Source organism: Terrapene carolina, unplaced genomic scaffold, assembly GCF_002925995.2.
Source record: "Terrapene carolina triunguis isolate 2854851 unplaced genomic scaffold, T_m_triunguis-2.0 Scaffold34029, whole genome shotgun sequence".
Lineage (NCBI taxonomy): Eukaryota > Metazoa > Chordata > Testudines > Emydidae > Terrapene > Terrapene triunguis.
The window spans coordinates 2,980,254-2,997,687 of NW_020698380.1; the positions used below are offsets into that span (position 1 = coordinate 2,980,254).

Consider the following 17,434-nt stretch of genomic DNA (forward strand, 5'->3'; position numbering starts at 1 on the left):
CCTACAATTTCAAATATTGATGTAACAGGCCTAACACCTGTCTGTGGATAAAGTGATTACACAGTGTACTAAGTGTGGCAGATGGTCCATGTGGGGTATTTGTCTTGTAATATTTGCTGAACTTATCATGGAATTAATAGAATATTTGACAAATCTATTTTGACTAATTTGGTTAGAATTGCCTGAATTTAATATATGCTGCTTTCGTGTGTTTTTCAGACCTCTCAAGGAACCCAACACTAGAAAGAGACAGGGTTGCGTTTCTGCGTGCCAGACCCAGTCTCCAGCACTGGTCCCCCTGATGGCAGTTTGTACATCCCTGTGAAACCTGCCAAGCTGGACGCCACAGCTTTGCACGACTGCACTTTGGCTGCCACTGTGCCCCCTTCAGAGCCAACGAACCATGCAGTCCTAGCCTGTGACACAGGCATCCATGAAGAGCACTATGTAAGTGAAGCAGTGGAAAATGATGTGCCGGACAACAGAGAATACAGAGATGCCTGCACCATTACTGGTATGCAATAAACTAGATTATTCTATCTCTTTCTTGAGATAGGTACACAATAGCTAAGTTTCCTTTTCCGTAATGAAACAACTGCTGACATAGCAGCTTCATACATAATAAATCAGTTACTATTCTAAAAATACTGTTTTCTCATCTGGGATATAGTGTTGAAGAGTTCTGAATCTTAAATGAATTCCCAGTCACAACACTATACGAGAGTTAAGGTTTTGAAATAGGCCATTAATTTACAATTGTATAATTAATTATTGCAGTTATCATGGAAAAAATCAAATTTGAAAGGCAGGCAATTTGGAGCTCAAGTTTAAAAACAAACCTCAAAATGAGGAATTAAAAATATTGTAGCTCAACATAAGTTCATTGCCGGAAATTATGGAAATAATTAGTTGCATTACTAACTGTAACTTGGCTCTCTTGCTAGTGGGAAAGCTCTAACAATTGCCATATGAAAGAAATGAAGTTGCAGAGTGTCCGATGCTGTGGCTGTCGTGTTTGCCTCTCAAAACAGCAACCAGAGGGAGGTTATGCTCTGTTTCCATCTTTGCTGTGTTAGCTCTGGTACTGTAAGAGATAATGCATTTCCCCGTGAAGCCTGAATTTCAAAGAACTCGTTATGCCATTTGTTCCTTGTATATTAATGGTTACTGTAACTGAACGTAATCAATTATATGGACATCAAATGATAAAAATTTCCTTTCCAAGCCCTTTATTGGCAAAGCTTGTGAGGCCTTATGCTCAACTTAATGGTATTTCTCTGTTTTGGATGTAATGTGATAACCGTTGAACACCAAATCTGAATGTGGCGAGGCACCGCTGGGCCCCGCTCTCCTCTGCCACGCCCACAAACCAGCCAGAGACCTCTGCGTAGGTTCAATCACCCGTGCTCGTTATTTACAGTATACCTTCCCACCACCTTCTAGCTACCAACAGCTTCACTATTACAGCCTCAGGGCCTGCTAGCTCCTGCAGCCAGCAGAGAAGAGCTCCCACTCCCTCTAATTCTCTGGCTTCTTCCTTTCTTTCCAGCCTTTATATTGCCCTTAGTTAACGAGGCCGGCAGCTGTTCTCCGTTTGCCAATCAGGCCTGGGCTTGCTCAGCCAGCATCAATTCCCCTTTCTCAATTGGAGCTGGCGTGACAGAGTCTCAGGCCTCAGCCAGTGGGTGGCCCAGTCCATCAGTCTCTGAGCGAATGCCCGGGGCTGCATGGCCCCCATCCATCTGGCCAACTGGAACTTTTGGCGGTATTTCTCTGACAGGACAGGCCATCCTGATCTAGGACTGCTGCCCTCACCACCTCATAGTTCCGGGCCTCTTTGTCACTCAATGCCATGCAGGCCATTTGAGCTTCGCCAGCTAGGTAGGGAGCCAGCCGTAGGGCCTAGGTTGCCCTATCATAACCGGTGCCCATGGCTACCTGCTCAAACGTACCAAGGAATGCATCCAGGTCATCTGCCGGACCCATTTTACAGAGTCCCAAGCCCCTCTGCCAGGTGTCATCCCCCATTGCGGGACTCACCTGCTCTCTTATACAGAAGTGTAGGCTTTTTTGCTGTTCTGCCTGCCAGGTTAGCAAGGCCTGTCTCTCGGCCTGGTGTGACTGCTGGAAGCCTTGCAGGGCCTTTTGCATCTGCTCCTCCTGCTTTACAAGCCATTGCAGGATCTCCTTCATCTCTGAGCTGCCAACCATATCCATTGGCTCGGGAAATGGGGAGGCACACAGAGAACTTGTTGGGGAGAATGGAGGGATGCAAGGAACCCCTGCTGTGTGCAGTGAGTTTCACCTACAGAAGCTATAAAATATGTAACACTCTAACTAGAGATTTTTTCAGATGAAATTGAATAATCTAGATTTGCACCACTATGTATTAAATTAGTTGGAGCAGCCTCCAGTGCCCTTGGAGTAACTTTCTCCTTCCTCCTAAAAGAAGTGAGTTTTATGAGGGTCTTCAAGTAGCCTTCCACCAATAACCATCAATCCCTCCCATCATGCTCTTCCATATCCTTTTAATTTGATTCACATTACAATTTAAACTGATTTATTTAAAAAATGAAAGCCAGCAACCCTTTGAACTAACGATAGTTGCCAAACACAACTGCTCAGTTCCACAATTGTGTGCTGGATTTCCCAACAGCGGAATTCTCACTCTTCAGAAAGGCCCTAGCTTCCTGCAGTACGAAGTGCAGCAGCCATGACTACCAGTAGCACTGAGGCTGAAGCCAATCCTTTAGTCTCAGAATTGGCGTACTACGGAGCATGTAAAGTTCCTGTTATCATCTTTTTCCCCTACCACTGATGCCCAGGCTCGTTGAGGTATTTATATATAAGGTGGTCTCTAAGCTTGACTGCAGTCACCCAAGCATTTATGTTGCATCTAAACTTAACAGATAGACTAGGAACGTTACAAAAACATGGAGATACTGCAGAATTTCTAGTAACAATAACACATCTTGTATCTGTTCCAGGCATGTTCCCTCAGGGGGACAGTGAGATTTTAAGTCGTTATCCTGTTTTTGACTGCATACCAGACCACTTCAGTTTTGTCACAAATAGATATCTTCTTGATAATGATCCACAGAAGGAAAAGCATTTTTTTCTTTTAATAAAGTCCTCTTACAAGTTGAGGTCAATGTTTGGTTTCCCACCATGAGTTCTTTTAAACACAGCAATCTTTCTGGATTTCCTGTGGCTAAGACTTGCTTTATTCTCTGCCAAATCTGGTTTACTTATTACTGCTACAAAATTGTTGGCCTTTTTGGATCAGCTATGCAGAACGAGCAATTTTCTGCTGCATCCAGCGTAGGAGTGCCTGTTCTGCTTCCGAACACTTATGGTCCTGATTGTACTTTATGACTGGGATCTGTTTAGAAAGGCAGTTGTTTTCCAAATTTTTAATGAAGTTGAAGGGTATAGATTGAGAAATTTTGAAATATTTTGCCAAATTCATTTTGCAAAATCTGTACCTTGTTTTCAGATGGAAAGCAATTAGTATTGGCAGATGTTTTTCAGGACTGGCAGAGATGGACTGGTGTGGTGAAGTAGGGTTAATATGAACCTTAATATTCAGACCACCTGGCCTCTAATTATTGCCCCTCTGCTAAGCAGTAGCAGATGTTCACAGTTCAGCTTCCTTTGGAGTCTTACATAGGCAGATATTAAATATTAGGCTACCTTTACAAAACATTTTAAAGTTGCTTCATGTTGTATTCTCTTTGCAAGAGAATGACCACCACTACTAGAAGTGTGCAGACTATGTAATAGCACCACCTGGTGACACCTAGCATAACATAATGTGCAGGGAGGGGTGGATTAACTGAAATTCTAGTCTTATACATGACTGATCCTGGTAAGCATTGGTTCCTAGTCTAAATAGTATGCAGTGTGTGTATAGGTGACCTTATTTTTCTAAAAAAACAAAGGTAATCAATGTCCATAGACTCCTCCTTAGAATTTTCTCAGTTAGGACCCTCCCCTGTTTCTGTTTACTGTCCCAGAATCATCACACACACAAAAATGATGATAGATTTCCCAACTTCCACAGTAGTAAATTATACCCCATTTTGGGTGCTCTTAAGGGAACTTTTCAAGTTAACTGCAGAAAGGGATTTAGGCTTAAGAACTCTGTGAACCAAAGCTGTGTTTTTGTGAAATTTAAGTTTTTTGCAGTTTTAAAGAAATAGGTAAATAAAAATTATATTACATTTTTTTCAACAATGATAGAATTATCTCCTATTTCTGGAATCAAAATAACTGGAAGCACTTCCTTTCCCACTAGTAAATGTAATGTGTATGTATCCTCAAAAAGTGCCTACCTTCATGGAAATCAAGCAAGCTATAACTGAAATTATTTTGGACATTAGATCTTCTCAGTAAGACCAGGGCCGGCTCCAGCTTTTTAGCCGCCCCAAGCAGCGAAGGGGGAAGAAAAAAAAAAAAGCAGCGATTGGCGGTGCTTCGGTGGCAGCTCTACCGCGCTGCTTCATTCTTCGGCGGCAATTCGGCAGCCGATCCTTCCCTCCAAGAGGGACTGAGGGACCCACCACCGAAGACTCGGACGTGCCGCCCCTTACCATTGGCCGCCCCAAGCACCTGCTTCCTGTGCTGGTGCCTGCAGCCGGCCCTGAGTAAGACTTCACGTGACATCTTTCACTCAGAGCGTCGTTAATGGGAGTTCTATGGTATCAGTTCATATAATCAATGAGAGATCCACACCAAAAAAAAAGAGCAAAAAACTGAAATGAAGCATTAGATTAAGGGTCTGAGAGAATTATGAACTTAATTTGGGAAATTAATCTGGTAAGAACGATTGCAAGTGCACAAGTTGATTTTAAAGGAGATGGGGAAAGCTTTTTGTTTTATGGCATGGGAACAGACCAGCACATCTAGAGGTGGAACCATTCTGCTTTAAGTGCTCTCATATTCCATCATTTGTCTATTCTGTTCTTATGACATAGCATTTGGGGCAGCAGCGGTGGTGGAAAAGCTTGCTTGTTGGGCACCAGGTTACTTTCTTAATTACTCCATCTCTGACTAAAGAAAATCCAAATTTAAAACCATAAAGCTGATGCATGTGGCTTCACTTTCTTTTTAAATTAACGTTCACGGTGGTAGAACTCATGTAATGGTGCAGTAAAGGTATAACCAATGGAACAGACCTCAGGAGTGAGTTGTAGAGTGGGCTTTTATTTTTCTGACCCCCTTAATCAGCTATTTTCTTCCCTTCCCCCTTTTTCATCTTGTATTTCCTTTAGCCTTTGTTTGATTCTTCCAATTTTGTCTTTTTTCCCCCCTTGTTCCATGAAACAGAAGTGGTTAAAAAAATTAAAAATTGGAATTGGAACAAGTGCTGGAGCTCAGCTTTGGGTGAAAAAGGTGCTGGAGCTGAGACCTGTAGTTGACCTCTGATTTTTATTAGCCTGTGACCTGTATCAGATCTATAGTTTCAAGAGCATTAATAACCAAACATGTTAAACTTTATAACTTTTTGGCTTCTCTCCTTGTGCAATACAAATGTTTTTCCACTGTCTTAGCTTCATGACATAATTTTTAACTCAGTCCTTCAAACCATTGAATTACATTCTGCTTGAGCTGTCCTTGGAGGCTGTTCTGCTATAGCTGATATTTCAGCTGTTATGCTAGGTGTCCTCAGCTGAGGAAACAGAATTTCTTCATTGCCACTCCAGTCTCACCTTCAGGAGTGCACTCAGGCCCCACTTCACCAATGCACTTAAGCATATGCTTAGCTTTATGCATCTATTGTTGCTAACTTGTGAGACTTGATCACAAGTCTAACAGTATTTGGTGTTTTACTTAAAGTCTCAGATCCTGGAAGCATGAGATTCTTACCTAATTGTTTCTTTCATACAGGGGAGAAAAAAAGTTGAGGGTTGACAATACTGAGCATGTGCTTAAGTCCCATTGACTTCCACAGAAGTTAAATACTAAACTGGGTTGGAATAAAGCACATGTTGAAGTACCTTGTTGAATCAGGACTGACGTGCATAAATCTTATTGTGGTGGGTGCTAACTGCAATTCTAAGATAGATAGCTTAAGTTATTACCTGCAGAATTTCATAGAGACAAGGAGGCCAAACTAAAATGTGGAGGTCAGTGTAAAAAGTGTGTGTGTGAGAAGTTTTGAATTTGTGGTCACCATTTAGGTATAGTGAGACTGTCAGAGCCAAATTGAAATAAATATAATTTTAAATCTTTTTTGGGGGGAAAGTGAGCCATGGTTATACAAAAAATGTTACAGAATAGCCAGTTATCCTGTAAGCAGCAATTGTGTTACATTTGAAAATTAAATTCAGTCACTGAAGTATGTAATAGAGGGCTTTAATGAAGCTTTCACTGAAAAGCTCAACACAGCCTTAATTATAGAGTTTCTACTGACAGCACAATAATATGGGTATGACTAATACAGGCAAATAGGACTGGCGGAATTAGACTTTAGTACTGGCTTCTGGATAACAGGACCATCACTGTATAGCAGGGAAAGGATAATCTGTTACTATCTGTATGTGCTTTCTCTACTTGCTCCATTATTTGTTCTTCTCACTGTGTATTTGCCTGCTTTTCTCTCTTTTCCTCTCCTGTCTCAGATGAGTGATCAGAGAGATAGCTGTGGATGTAGCACCATCTAGTGTAGTTTCATCAAAGAAGAAATTAAAAATTCTATTTGAGAATTACCATTGCTCTTTACACTGTAGTTTTAGTACAGGATTAAATATTTGTCGTTGGCAGGTGCTGGATGGAAAAAGACAACTTGGGGGAAGCTTCTTCACCCTTTCCAATTTTTGCTGCCATTTTCCAGAGACAAAGAGCCATATAATCTTGGCAAGACAAAATGGAGTGTTGCTACTAGAAATGTCAGTTGCTAATTACTCCAATTTTGCAAATCGCAAAAGCCTTTTATCCTTCTTGCTTTTGCCTGCCCATCAGTAGCTGTCACTCAAATCTATCCTTCCAGAAATGGAGATTCAGACTGGCTATGGACACACAAAGCTCAAACTATATTAGGTGGCAGAAGGGAAATTTTCCTCTTTGCATGTCTTCCATGGGGGTATTGGGTTTTCTCTGTTACGTGTTGTGACCCAGGGACCTATTGCTGCCAGGTGGCAGAGGGCACAACACACGGATGCATCAGGGTTACAGGGATACCCTGGGTCTGGCATGTATATATTAGGTCACCATAAAGTATCATGTAAGGTCTCTAATGATCATCATAATCATTGCAAGATATATGTACAGAAAAAAATGTAAGGAGTTACATATATACAGTGAGAATTATTTTCTCGAGGTCTGTGACTTGGGGATGATCACCAGAAAAGGTGAGAAATGGATTTCTTTCAGGCAAGGGCTGTTTGTCTGTCTGTCCACATGTAAATTGAGTATTGTATGGTTCACAGTGGGATCCATTTACAGTCTGAGCAAAATGCAAGTCAAATGATTGTAAAGTCTCCAGAGGAGACCCTGGACAGGAAAACACAAGCAGTAGGGGTTATCCAGTGGGTGCACACAATGGATGTTTGGACTATAACTGTAGAGACAGAGAAAAACTTAACATTGTTCCACTGAGAAGGCAAGAAGACAGAGCTTGTTTCATGAACAGAAGATCACAGCCAACCCTGCCTGTAATACACTGGAAGGATTTAGGGTAAACTTTTGCTCTCACGAAATGACAATGTCTTTATTGGTTAAGTTAGGCTCCAGTATGCGTGTTATGATTTTATTTGATATGTAGCCCTTTGTTTCCAATATTTCTGCTTGCTGTCATTTCAATCTCTGAACTTTGTTTAATAAATTTATACCTTCTTTCTCTATAAACAAATCTGAGTGCTGGGTGTTAAGCAGAGGTGTGTTGTATAGTGTTGTAACTGGTAAGCTGTGGTGTACTGTTCCTTTGTGAACAGAAGATCTGGAAATTCTGGGAGTGTCCAGTGGATCAGGTTCTGGTCACTCCAGGGGGATGCTCCGAGTGCCCAGCGGTTGGAGTGTGCCTACCATTAACTTGAGAGAGCCAGACCTCTGCAGGATCTGAAGACAGGTGCTTGTGTTGCCAGCGGCTGGAGGTGTTGGAGAGCTGATCCCCAGCAGGCACGGACCAGGCTTCCTCATGCTAAGGGCAGGTGCCTCACAACCCCCCAGGGAAGCGTTACATGTGTAATTTTTTTCCCTAGCCATCTTTGACTCCTTATCTCCAGTCACCTTCATTGTGTTGATTAAATGTTCAGTCTTGTTCCTCAGGTCTGAGGATCCCTCTACTTAGAATTACTCTGCCATGATATATTTTGTAATCCGGAGAGCGCAGCTGCTTAAGATGATGTGGGTTTGTTTCAGTGGGCTTCACTAACCAGAGAGAGGATAAATGAATTGTGATTTAAATGGTCATTTCCTCATCACGATGCATGATTCACTCATTATCCTAATTTTCACTTCTGCGCACATGCATGAAGGTACTCCTTACCTCTTTGGCTGTCACTGATTCTGAGAGATTGGCATTGTGAATGATTTGAACATTTCTCATGGAGATGAGCTATTTTGAAGCTTATTTTGTTCATATTTCATGCCTTTCACAGGATGGCTCACCACCATAAGAATTTTTTAAGGTTACATTGATGGAAAATTTATATACTGAAATTCAGGTCCAGAAATCTCCTTAGTCTCTGCAATAGGAGTTTTTTCGAATTAAGAACTTCAGGATTTGTCACAATAGTTTTTGAAATTCTGCACACTTCTAGTAGTGGTGGTCATTCTCTTGCAAAGAGAATACAACATGAAGCAACTTTAAAATGTTTTGTAAAGGTAGGCAGATATTAAATATTAGGCTGAGTACCAAATGAAATATAAATTCTTCTAGCTAATCAGAACATATTTAGAAAACAAAGGACCAAATACTTGGAAATAGTATAGTAAGCTGTAAGAACTGATTGACTTTCATGAAAGATTGAAAAAAGTTAAGAAAATATTATGTCCCTTCCAAGCACAAGGACAGAGCTGGTCAAAAGAGGGGGGAAATTACAAACATTTTTCAAATATTATTCAAAAAAATTCTACAAACTCTGAAGCTGGTCACAAACAGGAAAATTTCACACAAACTTTGTAACTTCTTTCATTTTATTTTCAGTTTTCAAAAATGCTGATTTTTTTTAATTGAAATTTAAAAAATTAAAATTAATTCTATGTAAGAAAAAAGGCTGTTTTCTTGAACTAGAGAGTCATTGCATCCATATAAACCAAAACATCAGACCAGTGAAGATGACAGAAGTTCTCAACAGACAAATTTGGATACAAAAAAATCTTTCTCAGTTTTTCTTTTATATGTGAAGAAGAGAATAAAACAGGAATAAAGCGGAAGTGAATAAAGCAGATTCCACATATACAGACTATTTCTGCCCCGATGACACAATCTGCTAGGTTTAACCACTGACTTCCTTTGAAAAAAGACGACACACCCTGCTCTCAATAATTTACTTTACAGTTGATATTTTATTTCATGCACATGTCAAGTACCTGCAATCTTTCTTTTCCAGTTTTTCTTTTTCTTTGTGTGTGTGTGTGTGTGTGTGTGTGTGTGTGTGTGTGTGTGTGTATATATATATGTATGTGTATATATATATGTATATATATATATATATATATATATATATATGCTATTTGAGAGTTAATGGAGGACTGATTTCAGTTTTCAGTCTTATTCACAGAATTCTACAGCATAGAAATTGGCAACACAGCTACCAGAATACCTGAATCTTGTTATGGAGAGGCTATGTCTGTGATTTGACAGGATAATTCAGTTTCCATGGCCATTCTGATTTTGGTGCTTGTATTGAGACTGGCAGTAAGGATACTAATCAGTGCCACATTGTGGTGATGACGTTTATGACATGGACAGGAATCCATCAACTTCTTTCATAGAGGCCACAACATATTCATCAGGTGGCAATAACTTGAATTTCTCTCCTTCTCTGCACTGGGTTATGTTCTTGACACCCTTTTCTTCTGCCTTTACACGTTTTCTCTAGCCAACATCATCTGCTTTCATTGCTTGCCATCGCCTCATCACTGCTGACTACTTTCAAATCTACCTCTTCCCCATTTCTTCACTGCTGCAAATGAAACTCTCTCTCCAGCATCATTTCTAGGATGGATGTCCAGCTTCCAGCTCACACTAAGCATGGTATAAATGAAGTTCTTCTCTCACTTCCTGTCCTTTGCTATCACTGTCAATAATTCCACCATCCTCCATGTTACCCAGGCCCACATCTTAGGTCCTTTTTTTTTTTTTTTTTTAACACCTCTCCTTTTGCATCAACATCCAAACTGTTGCTAAATCCTGCTGATTCTTCTTCTATAGTGTCTAAAAAATCTGCCCCTATTGTTAAAATCTTGGCTGAATCCTTAGTCATTTCTTGGCTTGACTACTGGAGACCCCTCCTCTCTGGCCTCCCTGATTCTCTAATTGTTGCCTTCAAGTCAATCCAACATGCTGTAACTAAAACTAATCTTTTTGCTGCCGGCTCCAGTTACATCATTATCCATGTTTGAATCCCTGCATGGATTTCCTGTCTCTTTCCCCATCAAATTTTAAACTTCTCATTGTTGCCTTTTAAGCTGTGTTCCTGTTTGCATCTCATCCACCATGGCCCAGCTTGCACCCTGTGCTCTGCCAACTCAATGAGAATTGACAGTTCTCTGATTGTCTCCCACATGGGACTCTATGCTTCTTCTTATGGCAACCCCTTCATCCAGAATATCCTCCCTGATCCTGTGCACAAAGTATCCTCACTCTCACCCTTTTAAATCTCTTCAAGCCTTGCTACGTTAGGGTAGCCTTCCAGAGCTGGCTTATTCCATTATTCCTGCCCTCCTGCTGGACTGTGCCCCTCAAGCTAGTATTAAATTAACTTATTTTTTAAGTAAAAATGCTAAACCTAACTACTGTATTCACAATGAAAGCATGAATGTGTGTACAAACATATCTTATTTTTTACTGTTGCAACCCTCAGCTTTTCCTTGATGCCAGTCTTCACCAACTTTATTGGTCATCCCTAATTGTGTAATTTTAGGAACAAATCCTGAGAGTTGGTGGGGAATCCTGGGAGTTGCAAGTGTTCATCACTTGTGATTTGGCCTTAGATTGTAAATTGTTTTAAGCAAGAGCCTACCCCTATTAGCACTGTCAAGGCTGGTTCCCCACTCTGGCATTTCGAGTGCAGAATGTGGGGGCCCGCAAAGATTCTAAAAATTAATACTGGCCACTCCAGGCTTGTATTAAACTTCCAAGGTTACAGCTTATCGCTGACCTTGGATTGGTAAAAGCTGCCACCACCCAAGTGCAGAACCCCTTTAAGAGCCCAGGAAGGCGCACTTGGGAATTCCTTCCTGTGGAGTACCCTCAAGCCTGTTCATCCCCCTCTGGGGAAGAGCTGAGAAAGAAAACAAAGGAAATCAGCGGTTGCCACCAGCTAATTTGCACAAACCTCTTAGACACAAAAAAATCCAATTTTGTTCTTAAAAAAGGTAAATTTTATTAATAAAAACAAGAAAAAAAGAAAAATACATCTGGAAACTCAGGCTATTGCCAGATTAAAAAAAAAAAAAACCTTCAAGGATTAAGCATCAAGAATAGCTTTCTTGAGGTCTAGCTTAAAGGTTACAAGCCAAACAAAAGCACTTGGGGTTAGCACAGAGAAATCCACAAGCCATAAAGAAACAAAAGGAATAAACCTAATCGGGTCTTCCTAAACATTTTCCAATCTACTTACATATCTGGGGTTTTACATGAGTAGTTTCTAGGTATGATACTAATGATTTTTCATACCTGGCCCAAGCTTTTTTACAGCATAGCTCTGCCCTGTCCCCTCTCTCCGGGAAAACCACAACTGACAGACAAAAGGGGAGTCGTTTTTCAATTTTAAAAAGTTCTAGCCTTCCCATTGGCTCTTCCGGCCAGATGTCCACTCATTTCCTTTTACCTATGCATCGCAGTGAGACTTTTTAACCCTTTACAGGTAGAGCAATAGAGAACAGCTACTAAGAGGGATTTTATAGCTAGCTGGGTGTCCATAAAAGGGAGCTGCCTTCCCCGCCGCCCTTGCATTTATCACAAGCACATTGGTTTGTGATTCTAAAAATTCATTGGGCATCTTTTTTAGAGGGCTCTGTTTGATAATTTGTAGCATAATTGAAGCCTAGAAACAATAGGATAATTACTTTTAGGATTGTGTATATTCTGTTATTTTATCAATAATGCCTCTTGCTTTTTTTTTTGACAGACATCCTTAGTCGTAGCCCAGGTATACACGAGCGGGAGGGTTGACCTAAGATACGCAACTTCAGCTATGCGAATAGCGTAGCTGAAGTCGGCGTAACTTAGGTCGACTTACCTGGCCGTGAGGACGGTGGCGAGTCGACCGCTGCCGCTCCCCCGTCGACTCCGCTTCCGCCTCTCGCGAGCTAGAGTTCCGGAGTCGACGGGGAGCGCGATTGGGGATCAATTTTATCGCGTGTACACTAGACGCGATAAATCGACCCCCGATAGATCGATCACTACCTGCCGATCCGGGGGGTAGTGAAGACCTGCCCTTAGTCTTGTCTGTTTAGGTTTAGAAAACCCCAATGGATAAAGAAACTATTTGTTCTTGCTGCTGTTAAATTTTGGTTTGCCAGCACGCAGTTGATGTGTGAATGGCTTTTGTTCCTGTTGTAGAAGAATGAGCTTTGGGAGCAATGTTTACTTTTGCTTCTTTTGCAAAGGAAATGCACTAATGTGGTTCTATTTGGCCAGGTGGAGGGAAATGTTAGCATATTGGGGCAAAATTAAAACTACTTTATGGAGAAGCATACAATAGGGACATTACCATTTAGTGTGAATGTTTTTTATTACCATGATCTGATCTAAATTTTGTGTGTGTCCAAAATACGAAAATTCTGGGATATTTTAAAGAAACTTGACATGAAAGCATGGTGATTGTAACATATTTTAACCTATAAAAGGGGGAAAATATAAAAAACAGTTCAGTTCATAGGAATTGAGAATTTCATGAGTTTTTAACATTAGCTCAACCTTTACTTCCTGGTGCTAGCTCTGATTGGAGCTCTTTTCTGAGCCAACTTGTTCCTCCAGCTTGGCTCCTCAGAATGTTTTAAACTGCCATACTTTAGTAGAATTCTCTGCCAGCAAAGATGACACACTGAAGGGACGTTTTCTATACACAGGGATGCTAACGGAAAATGAGTGCTCAGAGTTGTGTGGGATAATGCTGTCCTTCCTAGAGATTCTTCTTGGCAGCAAAGGAGAGCTGTGATAAATGTGTACAGTGCAAGTCTATCTCATTATTTTGATACAAAAATTACTTATGACCTTGGGAAGGGAGGTTCTTCTGTGTGTCAATGCAAGGTGTTAGAAGCAGGGCTGGGCAACAATTTTCTATCAGCTTTTTTTCCATGGGAAATTAGATTTTGACTAGTCAAAACTTCTTGCAAAAAGTGTCTGCTTTCCATACAAAGCTTCAATTTTTGTGGGATGGTTTTTTGGGTGAAAATAATGAATGACCAAAACCCAAAATGCTGCTGTGCTGCCTCATGCTCCTTTTCTCTTCTATAGGCCACTACTTCTTCCATAATGCACCATGGCCCTGTGATTGCCATGATGCGTTGCCTCTCCTCCGGGAACGAGAGACTGTAGTCCTGACAGAAAGTCTGACCTATTGAGAATGGAAGCATGAGGCACCCAAAGTACAACTCGCATGAGGCACTGCAGTGGCATTTGAGAGTCAAAATATTTTGGCTTTCAACTCTTCATGCAAAAAAAAAAAATTACCTCAAGAAGTCATCTACTTCAGCCCTGTGTGCCGAGGCAGAGTCAAGTAAACCCAGTTCCTCTCTGTCAAGTGTTTGTCTAACCTGTTCTTGATTCTATAGAGTAGATAGGGTAATTGAAGCTCCTCTGCCCACACATGCTAGGGCTGTTGAGATCAGATGAAGTGGTTGAGTTAGGACTCTGTTCAAATGTGGGAGAGTTGGTGGCATGGCATTCCCAACTAGAGTCCTCAATGCTGCTGGATTTTGTACTCTCAGCCAGCTCAACAACCAGAGGCTGTTGACATTTAGGATGCTGTGCAAAGTCCATCTCTCTTCTCAGGTGAGTTAGTGGGTTGGTGTTTAGTGAGTTGGGAGAAAGGTCTGTCCTTTTCTGATTTTCTTTCTTTAGTAATTGCCTTTGTCTTTTTTTAAAGCCCTCTGAGTGTTGAAAATCAGGCACATTTGATAAATTAAAAATAAATGTAATGTTATATAAAATCTGTAGGATATAGTCCCACTTCCCCTTCTTGTCAGCAGCAGTACCACAGAAGTGCACTTTAGAAACCACCCACCATTTAGTACCCTCTACAAAACTAAAGTTGATTAGAAGCCCTTTGAATTCTGTTTAATAGATTGTTTGGCTTGTTACTGAAGTGCCTGAAATATTACCTATCCTCAGTGATATCAAGTAGCATCTCAGGACTTGTCTGTGATGTCCTACAGTGAGGATTACAGTGTGTGCTAAGGTGTTTCACTATAGCTGCCCCATGTAGACCCTGCTAGCATGAACTAAACGCAAACTAGGATGGTACCTTTAACATGGCCTGGTTTGAAATGTTAACACAAACAAGATATCTTTTAGTTCGCCCTAGCAGGGTCTGTGTGGGGTGGGTACAGCACAACACTGTAGTGCATGCAGAAATTCACACCTCTGTAGTCTGCACTGCGGGGCCATGTAGACAAGCCCTTAGATTCCAGAGTTATAGCACTTCTATCACGCATGTGGTGTTTGAGTGTTGGCTCACTGAGCTCCAAGCCATCAGCAACACAGCAAATTTACTTCTTTCTAGCTGACCAACAGACAGACCAATATCAAGGCTGAACTTTCCTGCCCAACCTTCTATCAGAAAGTCTTCCCCCATTTTGATTTTCATGCAAATATGCTGATTGCTAATTTTCTCCATTCTGTGGTTCTATCTAAAGTGGTAGAAAAGCATCAGAAGACCAAGCTGTAGCATACTGCTGCTAACCTCCAGGGCCTATCACTTGGTTAAATGGTTGAGGGAAAGACTATCATTCTGAATTCCATCTCTGGAATAGTATCAGGCTTAGAACCTGACCAGCGAGGAAAATCATATTACAGACACAAGCTCTTGGTTGGATGTCAGCCTATATTAGATCACCTTTGTATGAATGACTGTCTTCCATAGTTTCTGGGCTCTCGTAGATTTATCAGTCTGGTGTAACAAGGCTTTTGCTAATGCCAAAGGGTTTTACCAGGAAAAACTTCCATTCCTCTCTTAACAGAGAGATGCAGGTCCATCACCAGAAAACATTTTGAGAAACAACTCCTCCTTTCTTGCTAGGACTGGGGTTCAACAGCAAAATTCCCATATGGAAAGTGAATTTTTCCTCTCAGATTACTTTTTCCACATGGGATATTTTCTTCTTTTAGGGACCTAGACATTTTACAAAAGTTAAGTTTGTAAAAAAAAAAAAAAATCCTCTAAACAGCACTTTTCGAAGAATGAACCTAGGTTCATAATATAAAGCTTAAGCTATGCTAAAAATACCCAACTTCCTTTCCCTCTCTGCCACTGCCTCTGTCCCCACAATAAAAAAATAAAAAAAAAAGCACCCAAAAAACTTGAAGCAATCATTCTCTTTCTCAGGACACTGCCAGGATGCAGGAATTGATGCCACTGCATCGTTAGCAAGGCATACTTCTGAAACACGTAGGAAATGCTCATATGGAAAATATACTCTGGGCATTCAACAATCACAGCCAAAAAGGAGCAAAAATATTTCTCTGAAGGAAAAGCAAATCCTTTTAATTGCAGTGATAATTGGCTGAGGGGGTAATTCAGTGAAGTGACAGCAGTAAGCAAGTGTTAATGTGTTCAATGTTTAGGCACGTTTTCAAACAGAAACAGAGTTCTCTGAAAATAAAATGGAAAGCGTATTAGCCATAAATTCTGCCCTCTGCTGCAGTGAGGTGGAAAGTTAAGGAAACAATATATTAAAGAAGACTTTGAGCCAAACACTTCCTGAGCTGCTTATAACTTTATCAAAGAACCTCCCCCCCTTTTTTTTTTTAAGCAAAAGGTTCTTTATCACAAATTAATGGCTGTTCCTTTTGTGCTGAGCTTTATGCTTAACATTTGATTTAAAGGTTTAGACTCTATCACCAGAGAAATAGGATATGTAAGAGAGGGGAATTCTGATCCCTTGTGCATATGCATTATGATAGTCTTTAATTAAGTAAACACACACTAGTTTTCCTACAGAACCCCTGCCTAAGTTAGTGCCCAGGGTGGATGCAAGAGAAGAGTTGAATTAAAGTTGCACGGGCACCCATAAATCTGACTACTTCCTAAAAATAATCGTTTAATGAAGTTCTTTGTATAGAATTACAGATGTTTATAAATATTATATAATACAGTATATCTGAAAATCAATTTTGTGAATGAGTACTCACTCCATTTCTGTTCCCAGCTAGTTTTCCTAATTCCCATTTTTATATTAGTTTTATGTTATATGCAGTGAATCATAACTGCCACATTTACAGTAAACTGTGAACAGCGTAAAGTTCATTTAACGTTTTGTGTTGCATGAGACTGGACTTTAGCCTCCATGCAGTAACACTGCTTACTACAGAGCAGCTTGCTTTTAATGAAATGAAAATTTCAGTGTTGGCTCACTGAGTTACTTTTTCAGGTATGATTTTGAGATTGAAAACTTAACTGGTTCCTTTAAAAAAAAATATTTTAAGTTATTTGTTGGCCTTGGAATTTATAGAATAACTTTTATCCAAAGCTTGTGTTACAGTTATTCTGTTGGAGTGAGGGTGGGATCGGACAGAGAAAAACTGGTTGGGAAACTGAATAGGAGGATCTATACGGAAGAATAGCTGTGAATTCACCCAATCCCCATGCTTTCTCTTCTAACCTTTTCCTCTTGCCGGTCTGTCTTTCCTTTCATGAGGCCTTCTTTTTCTTATACCTCACCATTTCATCTTTCTCTGCCCGTCCCTCTTCATATGATTTTCCCCTTTCTGCCTCCTGTTCTTTTTATTTCTTTTGGAATATTAGTGGTTATACAAGAAGAGGGAGTTATATAAGAAGAGTGACAAGATTTTATGAAGTTCTGATTCCTCTGTGGATAATGCAGGGTGGTACTGATACAGATCATGATCCCCATTAGTCTAAAATTGGTACAGAAGAAAGGAAAATAATGTAATAAGGCCGGTTCATTTTTTTTTCTTGTTGGCATATCTGTTTTTACGAGGCAAGTAATGATCATATGTGCAGATAGTGAAGCAATTAATAGATTAGTGTCTAGCATCTACTGCTGCCCCATAGATTTGATGTGGATGCAATAGCTCTGT

At 40.5% G+C, this 17,434-nt stretch overlaps 1 protein-coding gene across 3 annotated transcripts in view; it reads left to right on the forward strand.

The window, feature by feature from the left end:
* Window positions 1-248: 248 nt before the first annotated feature.
* Window positions 249-17,434, forward strand: part of LOC112119304 (trafficking kinesin-binding protein 1) — a 116,591-nt gene continuing 99,405 nt past the window's right edge. For all 3 annotated transcript variants that reach the window (XM_024217913.3, XM_024217915.3, XM_024217916.3), the window contains exon 1: window positions 249-514. The gene's annotated coding sequence lies outside the window, so the exon portion shown is untranslated. The remainder of the gene's footprint in view (window positions 515-17,434) is intronic.